General features: G+C 42.0%; 1 pseudogene; it reads right to left on the bottom strand.

Moving 5' to 3' along the window:
* Nucleotides 1–458: 458 nt before the first annotated feature.
* On the bottom strand, nucleotides 459–15755 carry LOC115126343 (basic immunoglobulin-like variable motif-containing protein; annotated as a pseudogene).
* Between the last annotated feature and the right edge of the window lie 1840 nt (nucleotides 15756–17595).

A 17595-nucleotide genomic window follows, 5' to 3' on the forward strand; every position in this document is an offset into this window, starting at 1 on the left:
AGGTATAATGAGCTGTGGATGACAGTAGGTGTGTGGATGACAGTAGGTGTGTGGATACAGTAGGAGCTGTGTGTTACCTCAGGATGACAGTATAATGAGCTGTGGTTGACAGTAGTTACAGAGAGTGTGTGGATGACAGTAGGAGTTACTGTGGTTGACAGTATAATGAGCTGTGTGGTTGACAGTAGGATGAGCTGTGGATGACAGTATAATGAGCTGTGTGTTGGATGACAGTATAATGAGCTGTGGATGACAGTATAATGAGCGTGGATGACAGTAGTTACAGTATAATGCTGTTGTTACCTCAGTAGTTACAGATAAAATGATTAGTTAATCAGAAAATAATAAAATGTAATGGGTTAGGGTTACAGTATAATGACCTGTTAGTTAAAGTAAATGCAGGGATATGAGAAGAATGTACCTGTAGGCCTTGGCTGCTTTGTATAATGAGTGTGGCCTCAGAAGCCCACAGGACAGAAGTAGTGGTTCTGACAGTGGTAAATATAGGCCATGGTGTCATCTGTGTAACCCCAGGTTCAACAGTATAATGAGCGTTACCTCAGCTGGAACAGTATAATGGCTGTGACAAACCTCAATTCAATAATGAGCTCCATTTAAAATAAAATAAAACTGAATCCTGCAGACAGTCTGAACTACTATAATGAGCTGTTTTTTCATCATCTATTCAGTTTCATTGTCAAAAATGATTTGTTTATATAACAGACAAACTGGATGACAAACTAAATGAGCAAGGCCCCAAGCCACAATTGACATTTTTTGACACATTTTACTCTGTGTATTTCCAAAGCTGAGGCCAGTAGTTATACATATAAGCCAATTTGTTAGTAGAGAGGATAAGAGCTGTGTGGAGAGAGGCTCACCAGTCTACCCAGCTGTCTTGTGTTTACCTCAGTAGTTACAGGAGTTTGTTACAGAATATAGGAACATCCTCGGTTACATGGAAGTTGTCATTATTTGCCTGTTACCATCTGTTCACAAAGATTTCAGTAGTTAAAAGTATATATATAAATATATATATATATATAATAATCTGTAGTTTACCATAAACTGTGTGCATCTTGTTTCTAATGTCAGTATTGAGCTGAGTACTGTACCTCATCAGAGTAGTGTTGCCTGTGTGTTACTCAAACTTAATCTCCTAAAAGGAGGCTGGAAGCCTAGGATCTATAAGAGCCCCTCCTGGGAGATGAGGTGGGAGACTGAAAATACACACAGTATAAGAGCCCCCTCCTAGGAGATGGGTGGGAGACTGAAAATACAGTATAAGAGCCCCCTCCTGGGAGATGGGTGGGAGACTGAAAATACACAGTATAAGAGCCCCCTCCTGGGAGATGGGTGGGAGACTGAAAATACACACAATAAGAGCCCCCTCCTAGGAGATGGGTGGGAGACAGTATAAATACACACAGTATAAGAGCCCCTCCTGTAGTTACAGAGATGGGTGTGGAGACTAGGAGTATAATGAGCCCCTTGTTGGGAGATGAGCTGTGTGGAGACTAGGATCTATAAGAGCCCCCTCCTGGTAGATGGGTGTGTTACCTCAAAATTACAGTATAATGAGCTGTGTGTTACCTCAGTAGTTACAGTATAATGAGCTGTGTGTTACTGAAAATACAGTATAATGAGCCCCTCCTAGTTAATACAGTATAATGAGCTGTGTGTTACCTCAGTAGTTAATACAGTATAATGAGCTGTGTGTTACCTCAGTAGTTAATACAGTATAATGAGCTGTGTGTTACTCAGTAGATCAGTATAAGAGCCCCCTCAGTAGGGAGACTGAAAATAGCTGTGTGTTACACAAGTTAACAGTATAATAGCTGTTAATCCTCTTATTTATGACACATTCAAAATGATGTGTGTTACGCTATAATACAGTATAATGAAACATTTGTTCTTGGTGTGTACAGGTCTTCTGTATTTACCTATAGTTAACAGTATAAAGATGGAGTCTGTTTGTGTTACCTCAGTAGTTACAGTATAATGAGCGGTGGTCCCATTGTTACACGTACAGAGCTACAGACAACGTATAAAATGTGTTACCTCCCTGCTACTAGTATGCTGTAGTTAATACAGAAAGTTCCAGCAGGAAACTAATGAAGATATACCCAGTAGTGACAGTCTTGTAGCTGTGGGCGTAGCTACAGTATAATACTGTGTTACCTCAGAGTTAATACAGGAGGGAGCTGTGGTTAGGGTAGGGGGAGTATAATGAGCTGTGTGGGAAGGGAGGTTAATAGGTATAGGGAGCTGTGTGAGGGAGGGAAGGGAGTATAGGGAGGGGATGTAGGAAGGAAGGAAGGAAGGAAGTAGAAGGAAGGAAGCTGAAGGAAGTTAGTTAAGGAATGAAGGAAGTGAAGGAAGGAAGGAAGTATAATGAGCTGTGTGAGAGTTAGCATACACTAATGAATGTGTTCCTCCACCTGCAGTATAATTTCTGGCTCTGTACAGTATAATGGCACCACATTCCCGATATAGTGCACAAGCTTTAACCAGAGCCCTATTGGGCAGCAGTATAATGAGCATTCCCTATACAGTATAATGAGCTTTAACCAGAGCCCTATTGGGCTGCAGGCACCACATTCCCTAGTATAATGAGCTAGCTTTAACCAGAGCAGTATAATTGGGCAGCAGTGCACTGTGTGTTGTTACAGCCATTTACAGGATAATGCCCACTGTCATCATTATCAGTAGTTAATACAGTATAACTAGCTCTGTTACAGTATAATGAGCTGGTCTATCAGTAGTTAATACAGTATAATGAGCTCTGTGTTATCAGTAGTTACAGTATAATGAGCTGTGTGTTTAATACAGTATAACTAGCTCTGTGTTACCTCAGTAGTTATCAGTAGTTAATCAGTATAACTAGCTATAATGAGCTAGGTCTATCAGTAGTTAATACAGTATAACTGAGCTCTGTGTGTTATCAGTAGTTAATACAGTATAAAGCTGTGTGTTAGCTCTAGTTACAGTATAATGAGCTGTGTGTTATCAGTAGTTAATACAGTATAAACAAGCTCTGTGTATAATAGCTGGTCTATCAGTAGTTAATACAGTATAATAGCTCTGTGATAGGTTATCAGTAGTTAATACAGTATAATGAGCTGTGTGTTACCTCAGTAGTAGTTAATGAGCTGTGTATACCTCAGTAGTTAGCAGTATAATGAGCTGTGTGTTACCTCAGTAGTTAATACAGTATAATGAGCTAGCTCTGTGTTAGGTCTATCAGTAGTTAATACAGTATAATGAGCTGTGTGTTAGGTCTATCAGTAGTTAATACAGTATACCTCAGCTCTACAGTATAGCTGGTCTACCTCAGTAGTTAATACAGTATAATAGCTCTGTGTGTTATCAGTAGTTTACAGTATAATGAGCTGTGTGTTATTAGTTAATACAGTCTAATGAGCTGTAGTTACCTCAGTAGTTACAGTATAATGAGCTGTGTGTTACCTCAGTAGTTAATAGTATAATAGCTGTGTGTTACCTCAGTAGTTACAGTATAATGAGCTGTGTGTTTAATACAGTATAATGAGCTGTGTGTTAGGTCCTCAGTAGTTAATATGAGTATGTTAGCTCTGTGTATAATAGCTGTAGTTTACCTCAGTAGTTACAGTATAATGAGCTCTGTGTGTCTATCAGTAGTTAATACAGTATAATGAGCTGTGCTCAGTAGTTACAGTATAATGAGTCTGTGTTACCTCAGTAGTTAATACAGTATAATGAGCTGTGTGCTCTAGTTAATACAGTATAATGAGCTGTGTGTTATCAGTAGTTAATACAGTATAATAGCTCTGTGATAGGTTACCTCAGTAGTTAATACAGTATAATGAGCTGTGTGTTATCAGTAGTACTATCAGTAGTTACATACAGTAGTTAATAGTGTGTGTTACCTCAGTAGTTACAGTATAATGAGCTGTGTGTTACCTCAGGTCTATCAGTAGTTAATACAGTATAAGCTGTGTTTTACCTCAGTAGTTACAGTATAATGAGCTGTGTGTTATCAGTAGTTACAGTATAATGAGCTGTGTGTTACCTCAGTAGTTACAGTATAATGAGCTGTGTGTTAGTTAATACAGTATAATGAGCTGTGTGTTAGTTAATACAGTATAATGAGCTGTGTGCTAGTTAATACAGTATAATGAGCTGTGTGTTACCTCAGTTAATACAGTATAATGAGCTGTGTGTTACCTCAGTAGTTACAGTATAATGAGCTGTGTGTTACCTCAGTTAATACAGTATAATGAGCTGTGTGTTACCTCAGTAGTTACAGTATAATGAGCTGTGTGTTACCTCAGTAGTTAATACAGTATAATGAGCTGTGTGTTACCTCAGTAGTAGTTAATGAGCTGTGTGTTACCTCAGTAGTTACAGTATAATGAGCTGTGTGTTACCTCAGTAGTAGTTAATGAGCTGTGTGTTACCTCAGTAGTTACAGTATAATGAGCTGTGTGTTACCTCAGTAGTTAATACAGTATAATGAGCTGTGTGTTACCTCAGTAGTTACAGTATAATGAGCTGTGTGTTACCTCAGTAGTTAATACAGTATAATGAGCTGTGTGTTACCTCAGTAGTTACAGTATAAATGTGTTACCTCAGTAGTTACAGTATAATGAGCTGTGTGTTACCTCAGTAGTTAATACAGTATAATGAGCTGTGTGTTACCTCAGTAGTTAATACAGTATAATGAGCTGTGTGTTACCTCAGTAGTTAATACAGTATAATGAGCTGTGTGTTACCTTAATACAGTATAATGAGCTGTGTGTTACCTCAGTAGTTACAGTATAATGAGCTGTGTGTTACCTCAGTAGTTAATACAGTATAATGAGCTGTGTGTTAGTTAATACAGTATAATGAGCTGTGTGTTACCTCAGTAGTTAATACAGTATAATGAGCTGTGTGTTACCTCAGTAGTTAATACAGTATAATGAGCTGTGTGTTACCTCAGTAATACAGTATAATGAGCTGTGTGTTACCTCAGTTAATACAGTATAATGAGCTGTGTGTTAGTAGTTAATACAGTATAATGAGCTGTGTGTTACCTCAGTAGTTAATACAGTATAATGAGCTGTGTGTTACCTCAGTTAATACAGTATAATGAGCTGTGTGTTACCTCAGTAGTTACAGTATAATGAGCTGTGTGTTACCTCAGTAGTTAATACAGTATAATGAGCTGTGTGTTACCTCAGTAGTTACAGTATAATGAGCTGTGTGTTACCTCAGTAGTTACAGTATAATGAGCTGTGTGTTACCTCAGTAGTTAATACAGTATAATGAGCTGTGTGTTAGTTAATACAGTATAATGAGCTGTGTGTTAGTTAATACAGTATAATGAGCTGTGTGTTACCTCAGTAGTTAATACAGTATAATGAGCTGTGTGTTACCTCAGTAGTTAATACAGTATAATGAGCTGTGTGTTACCTCAGTAGTTACAGTATAATGAGCTGTGTGTTACCTCAGTAGTTAATACAGTATAATGAGCTGTGTTTTACCTCAGTAGTTACAGTATAATGAGCTGTGTGTTACCTCAGTAGTTACAGTATAATGAGCTGTGTGTTACCTAGTTAATACAGTATAATGAGCTGTGTGTTACCTCAGTAGTTAATACAGTATAATGAGCTGTGTGTTACCTCAGTAATACAGTATAATGAGCTGTGTGTTACCTCAGTAGTTAATACAGTATAATGAGCTGTGTGTTACCTAGTTAATACAGTATAATGAGCTGTGTGTTACCTCAGTAGTTAATACAGTATAATGAGCTGTGTGTTACCTCAGTTAATACAGTATAATGAGCTGTGTGTTACCTCAGTACAGTATAATGAGCTGTGTGTTACCTCAGTTAATACAGTATAATGAGCTGTGTGTTACCTCAGTAGTAATACAGTATAATGAGCTGTGTGTTACCTCAGTAGTTAATACAGTATAATGAGCTGTGTGTTACCTCAGTAGTTAATACAGTATAATGAGCTGTGTGTTACCTCAGTAGTTACAGTATAATGAGCTGTGTGTTACCTCAGTAGTTACAGTATAATGAGCTGTGTGTTACCTCAGTAGTTACAGTATAATGAGCTGTGTGTTACCTCAGTAGTTACAGTATAATGAGCTGTGTGTTACCTCAGTAGTTAATACAGTATAATGAGCTGTGTGTTACCTCAGTAGTTAATACAGTATAATGAGCTGTGTGTTACCTCAGTAGTTAATACAGTATAATGAGCTGTGTGTTACCTCAGTTAATACAGTATAATGAGCTGTGTGTTACCTCAGTAATACAGTATAATGAGCTGTGTGTTACCTCAGTTAATACAGTATAATGAGCTGTGTGTTACCTCAGTAGTTACAGTATAATGAGCTGTGTGTTACCTCAGTAGTTACAGTATAATGAGCTGTGTGTTACCTCAGTAGTTAATACAGTATAATGAGCTGTGTGTTACCTCAGTAGTTACAGTATAATGAGCTGTGTGTTACCTCAGTAGTTAATACAGTATAATGAGCTGTGTGTTACCTCAGTAGTTACAGTATAATGAGCTGTGTGTTACCTCAGTAGTTACAGTATAATGAGCTGTGTGTTACCTCAGTAGGTAATACAGTATAATGAGCTGTGTGTTACCTCAGTAGTTAATACAGTATAATGAGCTGTGTGTTACCTCAGTAGTTACAGTATAATGAGCTGTGTGTTACCTCAGTAGTAATACAGTATAATGAGCTGTGTGTTACCTCAGTAGTTACAGTATAATGAGCTGTGTGTTACCTCAGTAGTTACAGTATAATGAGCTGTGTGTTACCTCAGTAGTTAATACAGTATAATGAGCTGTGTGTTACCTCAGTAGTTACAGTATAAATGAGCTGTGTGTTACCTCAGTAGTTAATACAGTATAATGAGCTGTGTGTTACCTCAGTAGTTATACAGTATAATGAGCTGTGTGTTACCTCAGTAGTTACAGTATAATGAGCTGAGTGCTGTGTGTTAAGTTACAGTATAATGAGCTGAGTGCTAGTTAATACAGTATAATGTATAATATATTACCATCTCCTGAGGTCCAGGACTTTCCTCTGTTTGATCTCGTCCGGAGAGGCCTGCAGGTTCCTACTGCCCCCTGAAGACTTCATCTTCTTCGTACCGACTCTCTTTATGTTGCCTGAAAATAGGACACAAAGTTAAAACAATCGCTCATACAAGACAGAAACTAAAAGTAGGCTGTATCTGTCAAGCGTTCATCAGGTCTGAATATAATCAAGCGGTGTGGCGTACTAATGTTCCTGAAGTTATAATTGTTTCTGAGAACAACACGGTACTTAATTGTTCCATTTCTTTCAACAACAAAAAAAAATACTCAGCTTGTCACTGTGAAATAAACACAGTCCCCTCATTCACCCTCTCCCTACTGTCTGTGGTGTCTCTGCCCGTACTGCACTCCGGACAGTGGTGTCTCTGCCCGTCTGTGGTGTCTCTGCCTGTCCTACTAGCACTCTGGACAGTGGTGTCCCTGCCTGCCCGCACTCTGGACTGTGGTGTCTCTGCCCTGTCCTACTAGCACTCTGGACAGTGGTGTCTCTGCCTGTCCTACTAGCACTCTGGACAGTGGTGTACTAGCACTCTGGACTGTCTCCCTGTCTGTGGTGTCTCTGCCTGGTCTGTGGTGTCTCTGCCTGTCCTACTAGCACTCTGGACAGTGGTGTCTCTGCCCGTCTGTGGTGTCTCTCTGCCCTAGCACTCTGGACAGTGGTGTCTCTGCCTGTCCTACTAGCACTCTGGACAGTGGTGTCCCTGCCTGTCCTACTAGCACTCTGGACAGTGGTGTCCCTGCCTGTCCTACTAGCACTCTGGACAGTGGTGTCCCTGCCTGTCCTACTAGCACTCTGGACAGTGGTGTCTCTGCCTGTCCTACTAGCACTCTGGACAGTGGTGTCTCTGCCTGTCCTACTAGCACTCTGGACAGTGGTGTCTCTGCCTGTCCTACTAGCACTCTGGCAGTGGTGTCTCTGGACAGTGGTGTCTCTGCCTGTCCTACTAGCACTCTGGACAGTGGTGTCTCTGCCTGTCCCTAGCACTCTGGACAGTGGTGTCTCTGCCTGTCCTACTAGCACTCTGGACAGTGGTGTCTCTGCCTGTCCTACTAGCACTCTGGACAGTGGTGTCCCTGGTGTGGACAGTGGTGTCTCTGCCTGTCCTACTAGCACTCTGGACAGTGGTGCAGTGGTGTCTCTGCCTGTCCTACTAGCACTCTGGACAGTGGTGTCCCTGCCTGTCCTACTAGCACTCTGGACAGTGGTGTCTCTGCCTGTCCTACTAGCACTCTGGACAGTGGTGTCCCTGCCTGTCCCTGCACTCTGGACAGTGGTGTCCCAGTGGTGTCCCTGTCCTACTAGCACTCTGGACAGTGGTGTCCCTGGTGTGGACAGTGGTGTCCCTGCCTGTCAGTGGTGTCCCTGCCTGTCCTACTAGCACTCTGGACAGTGGTGTCCCTGCCTGTCAGTGGTGTCTCTGCCTGTCCTACTAGCACTCTGGACAGTGGTGTCTCTGCATGTCCTACTAGCACTCCGGACAGTGGTGTGGTGTCCGGACCCTGCCTGTCCTACTAGCACTCCGGACAGTGGTGTCTCTGCCTGTCCTACTAGCACTCTGGACAGTGGTGTCCCTGCCTGTCCTACTAGCACTCTGGACAGTGGTGTCCCTGCCTGTCTCACTAGCACTCTGGACAGTGGTGTCCCTGCCTGTCTTACTAGCACTCTGGACAGTGGTGTCCCTGCCTGTCCCTGCCTGTCAGTGGTGTCTCTGCCTGTCCTACTAGCACTCTGGACAGTGGTGTCCCTGCCTGTCTTACTAGCACTCTGGACAGTGGTGTCCCTGCCTGTCAGTGGTGTCCCTGCCTGTCTTACTAGCACTCTGGACAGTGGTGTCTCTGCCTGTCCTAGCACTCTAGCACTCTGGACAGTGGTGTCCTGCCTGTCCTACTCTGGACAGTGGTGTCTCTGCCTGGACAGTGGTGTCCCTGCCCTACTAGCACTCTGGACAGTGGTGTCCCTGCCTGTCCTACTAGCACTCTGGACAGTGGTGTCCCTGCCTGTCCTACTAGCACTCTGGACAGTGGTGTCTCTGCCTGTCTGTCTTACTAGCACTCTGGACAGTGGTGTCCCTGCCTGTCTTACTAGCACTCTGGACAGTGGTGTCCCTGCCTGTCTTACTAGCACTCTGGACAGTGGTGTCCCTGCCTGTCCTACTAGCACTCTGGACAGTGGTGTCCCTGCCTGTCTTACAAGCACTCTCAGTGGTGTCCCTGCCTGTCTTACAAGCACTCTGGACAGTGGTGTCCCTGCCTGTCTTACTAGCACTCTGGACAGTGGTGTCTCTCTATCACAGGTGAAGGATCTTTTAAACGAACAAAAATAGTTCTACAAGAGGACAAAGTAGCTGGTCTGGAAAGAGCCAAGAACTTGAGAAGAACGTACATCTTCATCAACGAGGAATATCCTGAAGCTGTGCGCCAGAAGAGGAAAGAACTGATCCCAGCCATGAAAGCTGCCAGAGCGCGGTGGGGACATTGCTTACATCTGCTATGACAGGTTCTTTGTCCCCCCCTCCCTCCCAGAAGCCTGTGGGTTCGTTGCGTCAACCCCCAACACACACACACACACACTTAAACACACCAACTGATTGATGGACTGCTGAATAATGTTGTTCTTGCTTTGTTCTTTTCCATATTATGTCTATCTCTGATCAGCTACCCAGGAAAGGGCTGAAAGTAGCCCATATTAATACAAATAAGGTTCATGACATCAATAACTTGTTAAAAATCAGATAACATTAACATATATTAGCCTTTTTTGGGGACTCGTTTACATAATTCATTGGATGATACAGCAGTAGCAATGTAGGGATACAACATCTATAGAGACAGAAATGCTTATGGGGGAGGTGTTGCTGTATATATATATATATTCAGAGCCAAAGAGAAGATCCCTTGTCAAGTGTTATTTAAGTGTTGTGGTTGCCATGTCAAGTGTTATTTAAGTGTTGTGGTTGCCATGTCAAGTGTTATTTAAGTGTTGTGGTTGCCATGTCAAGTGTTATTTAAGTGTTGTGGTTGCCATGTCAAGTGTTATTTAAGTGTTGTGGTTGCCATGTCAAGTGTTATTTAACTGTTGTGGTTGCCATGTCAAGTGTTATTTAAGTGTTGTGGTTGCCATGTCAAGTGTTATTTAAGTGTTGTGGTTGCCATGTCAAGTGTTATTTAAGTGTTGTGGTTGCCATGTCAAGTGTTATTTAAGTGTTGTGGTTGCCATGTCAAGTGTTATTTAACTGTTGTGGTTGCAGGTTCACCTGCCTCACCTGAAGCCTATTGTTTAAGGGTGTTGCTATAGGCTACCAAGAGCTAACAGCCAGTATCTAGATAAAGTGTGTGAAATGCTTGATAGTGTATGTGATGTAAACAGAGAGGTCTACTTTCTCAGGGATCTGAATATTGACTGGTTTTCATCAAGCTGTCCACTCAAGAGGAAGCTTCTCACTGTGACCAGTGTCTGTAATCTGGTTCAGGTTATTAATCAACCCACTCAACAGGAAGCTTCTCACTGTAACCAGTGTCTGTAATCTGGTTCAGGTTATTAACCAACCCACTCAACAGGAAGCTTCTCACTGTAACCAGTGTCTGTAATCTGGTTCAGGTTATTAATCAACCCACTCAACAGGAAGCTTCTCACTGTAACCAGTGTCTGTAATCTGGTTCAGGTTATTAATCAACCTACCAGGGTGGTTACAAACACTACAGGAACAAGTTCATCCACATGTATTGATCACAATACTAATACTGTAGAACTCTGTTCTAAAGCTGTATCCGTACCCTGTCTGTGGTTTCTCTGCCTGTCTGTGGTTTCTCTGCCTGTCTGTGGTTTCTCTGCCTGTCTGTGGTTTCTCTGCCTGTCTGTGGTTTCTCTGCCTGTCTGTGGTTTCTCTGCCTATCTGTGGTTTCTCTGCCTGTCTGTGGTTTCACTGCCTGTCTGTGGTCTCCCTGCCTGTCTGTGGTCTCCCTGCCTGTCTGTGGTCTCCCTGCCTGTCTGTGGTCTCCCTGCCTGTCTGTGGTCTCCCTGCCTGTCTGTGGTCTCCCTGCCTGTCTGTGGTTTCTCTGCCTGTCTGTGGTTTCTCTGCCTGTCTGTGGTTTCACTGCCTGTCTGTGGTTTCACTGCCTGTCTGTGGTTTCACTGCCTGTGTTGAAGAGGAGTATCATGAGTAGGGTTTCAAAATTCTGGGAATTCCTGGTTGGAGGATTACAGATTTCAGGAGAGGAAGGAAACTGAGATACAGAACAGGAAGGAAACTGAGCTACAGAACAGGAAGGAAACTGAGATACAGAACAGGAAGGAAACTGAACTACAGAACAGGAAGGAAACTGAGATACAGAACAGGAAGGAAAACTGAGCTACAGAACAGGAAGGAAAACTGAGCTACAGAACAGGAAGGAAACTGAGATACAGAACAGGAAGGAAACTGAGATACAGAACAGGAAGGAAACTGAGCTACAGAACAGGAAGGAAACTGAGATACAGAACAGGAAGGAAACTGAACTACAGAACAGGAAGGAAACTGAGCTACAGAACAGGAAGGAAACTGAGATACAGAACAGGAAGGAACCTGAGATACAGAACAGGAAGGAAACTGAGATACAGAACAGGAAGGAACCTGAGATACAGAACAGGAAGGAAACTGAGCTACAGAACAGGAAGGAAACTGAGATACAGAACAGGAAGGAAACTGAGATACAGAACAGGAAGGAAACTGCTCAGGGATGTTACTATGAGACCATTGGTGATTTTAAAACTGCTACGAAGTTGTGATAGGAGAAATGGATCAGCAACATTATTGTGTCTCCATAATAACGACCTAAATGAGTGAAAAGCAGAATAAAAATATTCCAAGACAAGCATCCTGTATGAAACAAGGCACTAAAGTAATACTGAAAGAAAAAACAACTACGGAATACACTCTGCAAAGCCTTAAGTAAATGTAAAGCCTAACGTTTGGGGCAAATCCAATACAACACGTCACTGAGTAAAAGCCTCCGTATTTTCAAGCGTGATGTTGGCTGCATCATGGTATGGGTATGCTTGACAATGGCAAAGACTGGGGCGTTTTTCAGGATGAAAATAAATGGGATGGAGCTAAGCACATACAAAATCCTAGAGGAAAACCTGGTTCAGTCTGCTTTTATACCAGACACTGGGAGATGAATTCACCTTTCAGCAGGTCAATAACCTAAAACACAAGGCCAAATCTACACTGGAGTTGTTTACCAAGAAGACAGTGAATGTTCCTCAATTCTGAGTGGCCAAGTTACAATTTCCTTCTTGAAATCTATGGCAAGACTTGAAAATTGCTGTCTAGTCATTATCCCCAACACCTTCACAGAGCTTGAAGTATTTTGAAAAGAATACTGGGTAAATGTTGCACAATCCAGGTGTTTAAAGCTCTTAAGAGACTTACCAAAGAACACCCACAGACGTAATCGCTGCCGAAGGTGTTTCTGACATGTATTTACTCAGGGGGGTTGAAAACTGATCTAATTAACGTATATTCATGTTTTATTTTTCATTCATCTTAAAATAATGTTAGGATTTTACTTCTACTTTGACAGAGTATTTTGTGTAGCTCATTGACAACAACATGACAGTTTAATCCCACTTTGTAACACAATAAAATGTGAAGATATCCAAAGGGGGGGGAATACTTACGATTCCCACGGTACCAACAACAGATGGTCTGAACAACAGTTACGGGCACATATTTCTTAGTAACAGATGAATCAGCATGAGAACAATACTAAGTCATTCATAGCATATTCATGAGACTAAAAACATACTGGAAATGATGTCTCCAAAAGCAAGCAGAACCCCTGTTTTATACTATATATGATTTAGGTTATTGATTTTGCTTACTTGTCCTGGGCTTTCGAGTTAGCACAGCATCAAAGTTAGTGGTATCAATCTCCCAAGCCAGGATAGGCTTGGTGTTGCTGCAGGACACCCCCTCCATGTCAAAGTCTTCATCTGAAGCCTCCTCTACACCTGCAGGCTGCCCCTGACCTTGAGACAGGTCCACAGTGTTGGACTTCACTAATGGGGCCCCGCTGCCATCCTGCTTGCTGTGGGCCACCTCTCTGGGGGTGCTGGGGAGCCGGTAGAGAGAGGCAGCCTGGTTGAGGAGGGCGTAGTCTGAGCAGACCGTGTAGAACTTCTCCCTGGAGTGAGTGACAGGGCAGGTCCATGGGAGCTGGAGCTCAGCGCTGGAGGCTCTCCGGGTCCTCAGGGAGTCCCGGGTGAGAGTGGTCAGTAGGCCGCGTTGGTCATCCTCTCTGTCAGGGGGTGGGGGTCGCTGGGTCAAGGGCATAGACTGGTCGCCTGGCTGACTCCCAGATACATTAGGTCCTGAACTATCCCCACTGTTAGGCATTGAAGAGAGGACTGGGATGTTGGATGAGAGAATTGTTTAAAGTTGAAGTGGTTGGTCTGTTTAGAGGGGTGGGTTGTCATCTATGCTGCAGAAAGGGTTAGAAATATATATTTATTAAAACTTGAAATTGGGTTTAAAGATATCAACCAGGAATTGTGTTTTTGGGCTTATAAAGGTAAAGTGTTGAAAGGTAATTCATAGTCAGTAACTAACATAGAATTGAAGGCCAGCAGATGGCGATGTTGAGTCATTTAATCTTACGGTCCAGATGGAATCTATCCAGCTGGCTATGCAGCTGGCTATGCACTCGTATCCCCCATGGACTGGTTTGTACATTAAACATTCTCCATTCAGGCTGTAAGGGTGAAATGTTCCTCCTGAACTCAATTGAATGGGGAGAAGGTCGGAAAAAAACGGGGGAATTTACATACTTTTTTATGAAACACTATTTTTCCACCACCATGCTAAAGTGGCTAATGCTACTTCCTGATGTTGTGTATCGTGTTCAGCCAATCAGACCAGGGGTGGGAAAAAAACAGACTGCTGCAACCTGATTGGCTGAACGGAATATGCAACATCCAGGACTAACATTAGCTACTCTGGTGGTGGAAACTGGTGCTTGATAAAGAAAGTATGGGGTCTCCTGAGTGGCGCAGCGGTCTAAGGCACTACATGCCAGTGTTGAGGCTTCACTACAACCTGGGGTTCGACCCCATAGGGTGGTGCACAATTGGCCCAGCGTAGTCTGGGTTAGGGGAGGGTTAGACCGGGGGGGTTTTCCATGGCTCATCGCGCTCTAGCGATTCCTTGTAGCGGGCCGGGCACATGCAAGCTGACTTCAGTCGTCAGTTGAACAGTGTTTCCTCCAACACATTGGTGCGGCTGGCTTCCTAGTTAAGAAGTAGTGTGGCTTGGCGGGTGATGTTTCAGTCCTTCGCCTCTCCCAAGCCAGTTGGAGCGATGAGACAAGATCGTAACTACCAATTGGATATCGCAAACGTTTTTTTTTTTTTTACGCCTTATCACCATTAAATCTAGTTAAGGAGGAAAACTACACCCTTGCAGCCTCAATGGAAAATATTTTATGTACAACCCGGTTCAGGGATAGGTGCGTTCCCATTGAATGAACGGTAAGATGAAACGACTCAATATCGTCATCTGCCAGCCTTTTGGCTAACTTTACGGCAAGCCCTAATATTAATTCAGCCATAACCTGATCTACAGTAGCATGATAATGTATTGGACATTGAGTACAAAACACACTTAGGAGTGGTGTAAATGTTTTTTTTTTTACATTACACGGCCGTTCAATCATAGAGACAAAGATAATAATATGTATTCTGCGCCCACTAGGCTAGACGGCCGTCACCACCTGTCATCTCAGAAGATGGCAGCAAAAACATGCAGTAGCATCGGACACTCTAAAATATGCACGCAATAAACCTGTAACATTTGGTACACATACCTTGCATTGTGTCGTGGATTTTTAACTTGGTAGTTAACTAAGTAGCCACATAGTATGAATTTCTCCTGGTGGGATAAATACGCTGTTGTATATTGACGTCCTCCTCCTTCCGCTGTACAGTAATGATGAACTAACCCATTACGTAACTAGGGGTGCTCAACCGTAATCTTCCACAAGATTTTCTCACAGACAGTTCTAAATTAACGCTTTGCTAAAAAAAAAATCAAATAAAAATGGAAGTTTAAAAATTTTCAATTTATAGGGATTTCACATTTACTGACCCTATTTCTTCATCATTTACACACAATATTCGGCGTTCACGAAGGGTCATCAACCCCTAACCAGCCATCCGGTTTTCTTTAACCAATCAGAATAAGCCTTTTGCCTATGTGGGGTGCACTTGATTTACCTCGCTGGTATGGAACGCCGTTTTACACTATTCGAAGCGTCAAATAAGCTTGTTGACCAACCAGGACCTGAATATGACTATCACGCCATGTAATCATTTAACACGTTCATTCATTGTGTATGTAATTATTACACATTGATTAGACTATCACTCGTATTTCATACGTCACAACGATTCACTGATACGTGTGCTATGATGCCGGTAAAGTTTTGTTTCGCTCACCGGCTGCTGCCTCACGACCGCAGACACACTCCCCCAAGCTATGGACGGTGCTGGCTATAAAAAAAAGCTAGCTAGCTAATGGACACAAACAATGTTCTTCCCCCAAAAACATAGCAAAACGACATGATCTGTTTCAGTAGCTATAGTTAGCTAGCTAACTATCTATCTAGGTGTCATCATCTAAAATACCCCTTATTTATAAAACAGTTCTAATTTGATGAATGGTCAGACCCCACCTATGTGAAGCTAGCCACAATAAGGATTAGCCTAAATAGTGGGATTTGCTGTTCGCCTTAAAAAGAAAATAGAATATAAAAATATATATATTCTATTGAACCTTAATTTAACTAGGCAATTCAGTTAAGAACAAATTATTATTTACAATAACGACCTAACCCGGACGACGCTGGACCAATTGTGCGCCCCCTTATGTCTAATTGAAAGTGCTACAAATGAATACGAATAGTGGAATCATGCCTTAATGGAATATATCATGCGAAACGAGGTTGGATTGTTGTTATATAAATTCAACAAAAGACAATAATTTGTTAATTTGACAAAAATCTTTTGAAATCACACTGTGGATGTATTAGACTTAGCATCGATGACATACTTGTTTCACTGTACAGCCTTACCCTATGGATTGTGGATCAATGACATGGGGTATCAGTCTACCCAGTGACACCCACAGAACATTAGCGTCGAAGCTCTTATTGCAGGACTCTGAAACCACTGTGAATTGAGCCACATGTATTGTACCCGTCAACCTACTATATGTATTGAACAATATTCCAGAGAAAAAACAATACCAAGTGTATTTTCTGGAGTCTGATAACTCTGAGGAGGACTTTCCCCACAGTCAAAGTGCCACAATAAGATCTACGACGCTAATATTTGCGTAAAAAGTTGCGTTCTGTGGGTATTAAGGAGCAGACTGATAACACTATTTTATTGCTCCATAAATTCCAGCCCTCTAACCTCGTTAAATATTATCTAGTCTAAATATGGCGTGAATCCATCAATTGTGTAACCTGCGTAACTTTCAACGAGGACCTTTTATTTTGAAGGAAAACGGCAAATTCCACTATTGTGGATAATCCTTATTGTGGATAGCTTCACAGCACGGTTCCGGTTCCGGTTCACGCCTCTCTAGCCAGATGAAGCTAACTGGCAGCTTATAACGTTAGCTGTGGTCAACAGGGTTAAGTAGCTGGATAGCTAGTTATTTTCATGAAATGAAGTTCGATTTCAATAGGGGAACAACAATAGCTAATACTTACTCTCATGGATTCCTAAATCATCGCTAAAAAATATTGAAAATGACTGCAGTTTCTACTGGTCATTGCTTTCAGGCTGGTTGCATCGATGCTAGCTAGGTACCAAGCTAAAGCTAGCTAGCTAGCTACCCCCAGGGGTTGCTAATAACATCTGTCTGTATCAAACATATTTCCAAGCCGTTTTGATCCTGATCTTATTTCAAATGCTCACACAGACGTTTTCCCATTCGGTGGAACAAATCATGCGTTATTACCAACGTGGTATTGTAAACACATTGTGGCCGGTGTGGGTGCTTGTTTGTAGAATTATTTTGTACAACTTTGACAGTGCTGGTGGCGCTTGGATTTCATACACAACATTATATAATAGAATCGTGTTATTTGACATGTCAAATTATTATTTGATGTATCTTTTTTTTGACAAGCATTTGACCTAAACGGCTACCCATACCGGCCGGTTAGGGACCAATGATAAATGCTGTGTTCGATTTTGATTTTGATTTTTTTTTATTAACAACAAATCAATACAGGAAGTACTGTAGTATTTATGGATAGTATACAATGGACAATTGAGCTAGGGGGTACCCTATCACATTACACAAGGACCTTAAGGGACATACTTATAGTTCTAACATCTTTTTTGTTAGTGGAGTATTTAATTGTCTTAAAATACAGTTCAATTTATTTTTGTAGGGTTAAGAAAATGTGTTTTTTTTGTTTGTAAATTTACATTTGTGAATATGACATTTGGCCAAAAGAATAATGA

Source organism: Oncorhynchus nerka, linkage group LG24, assembly GCF_034236695.1.
Source record: "Oncorhynchus nerka isolate Pitt River linkage group LG24, Oner_Uvic_2.0, whole genome shotgun sequence".
In the NCBI taxonomy this organism is placed as follows: Eukaryota; Metazoa; Chordata; class Actinopteri; order Salmoniformes; family Salmonidae; genus Oncorhynchus; species Oncorhynchus nerka.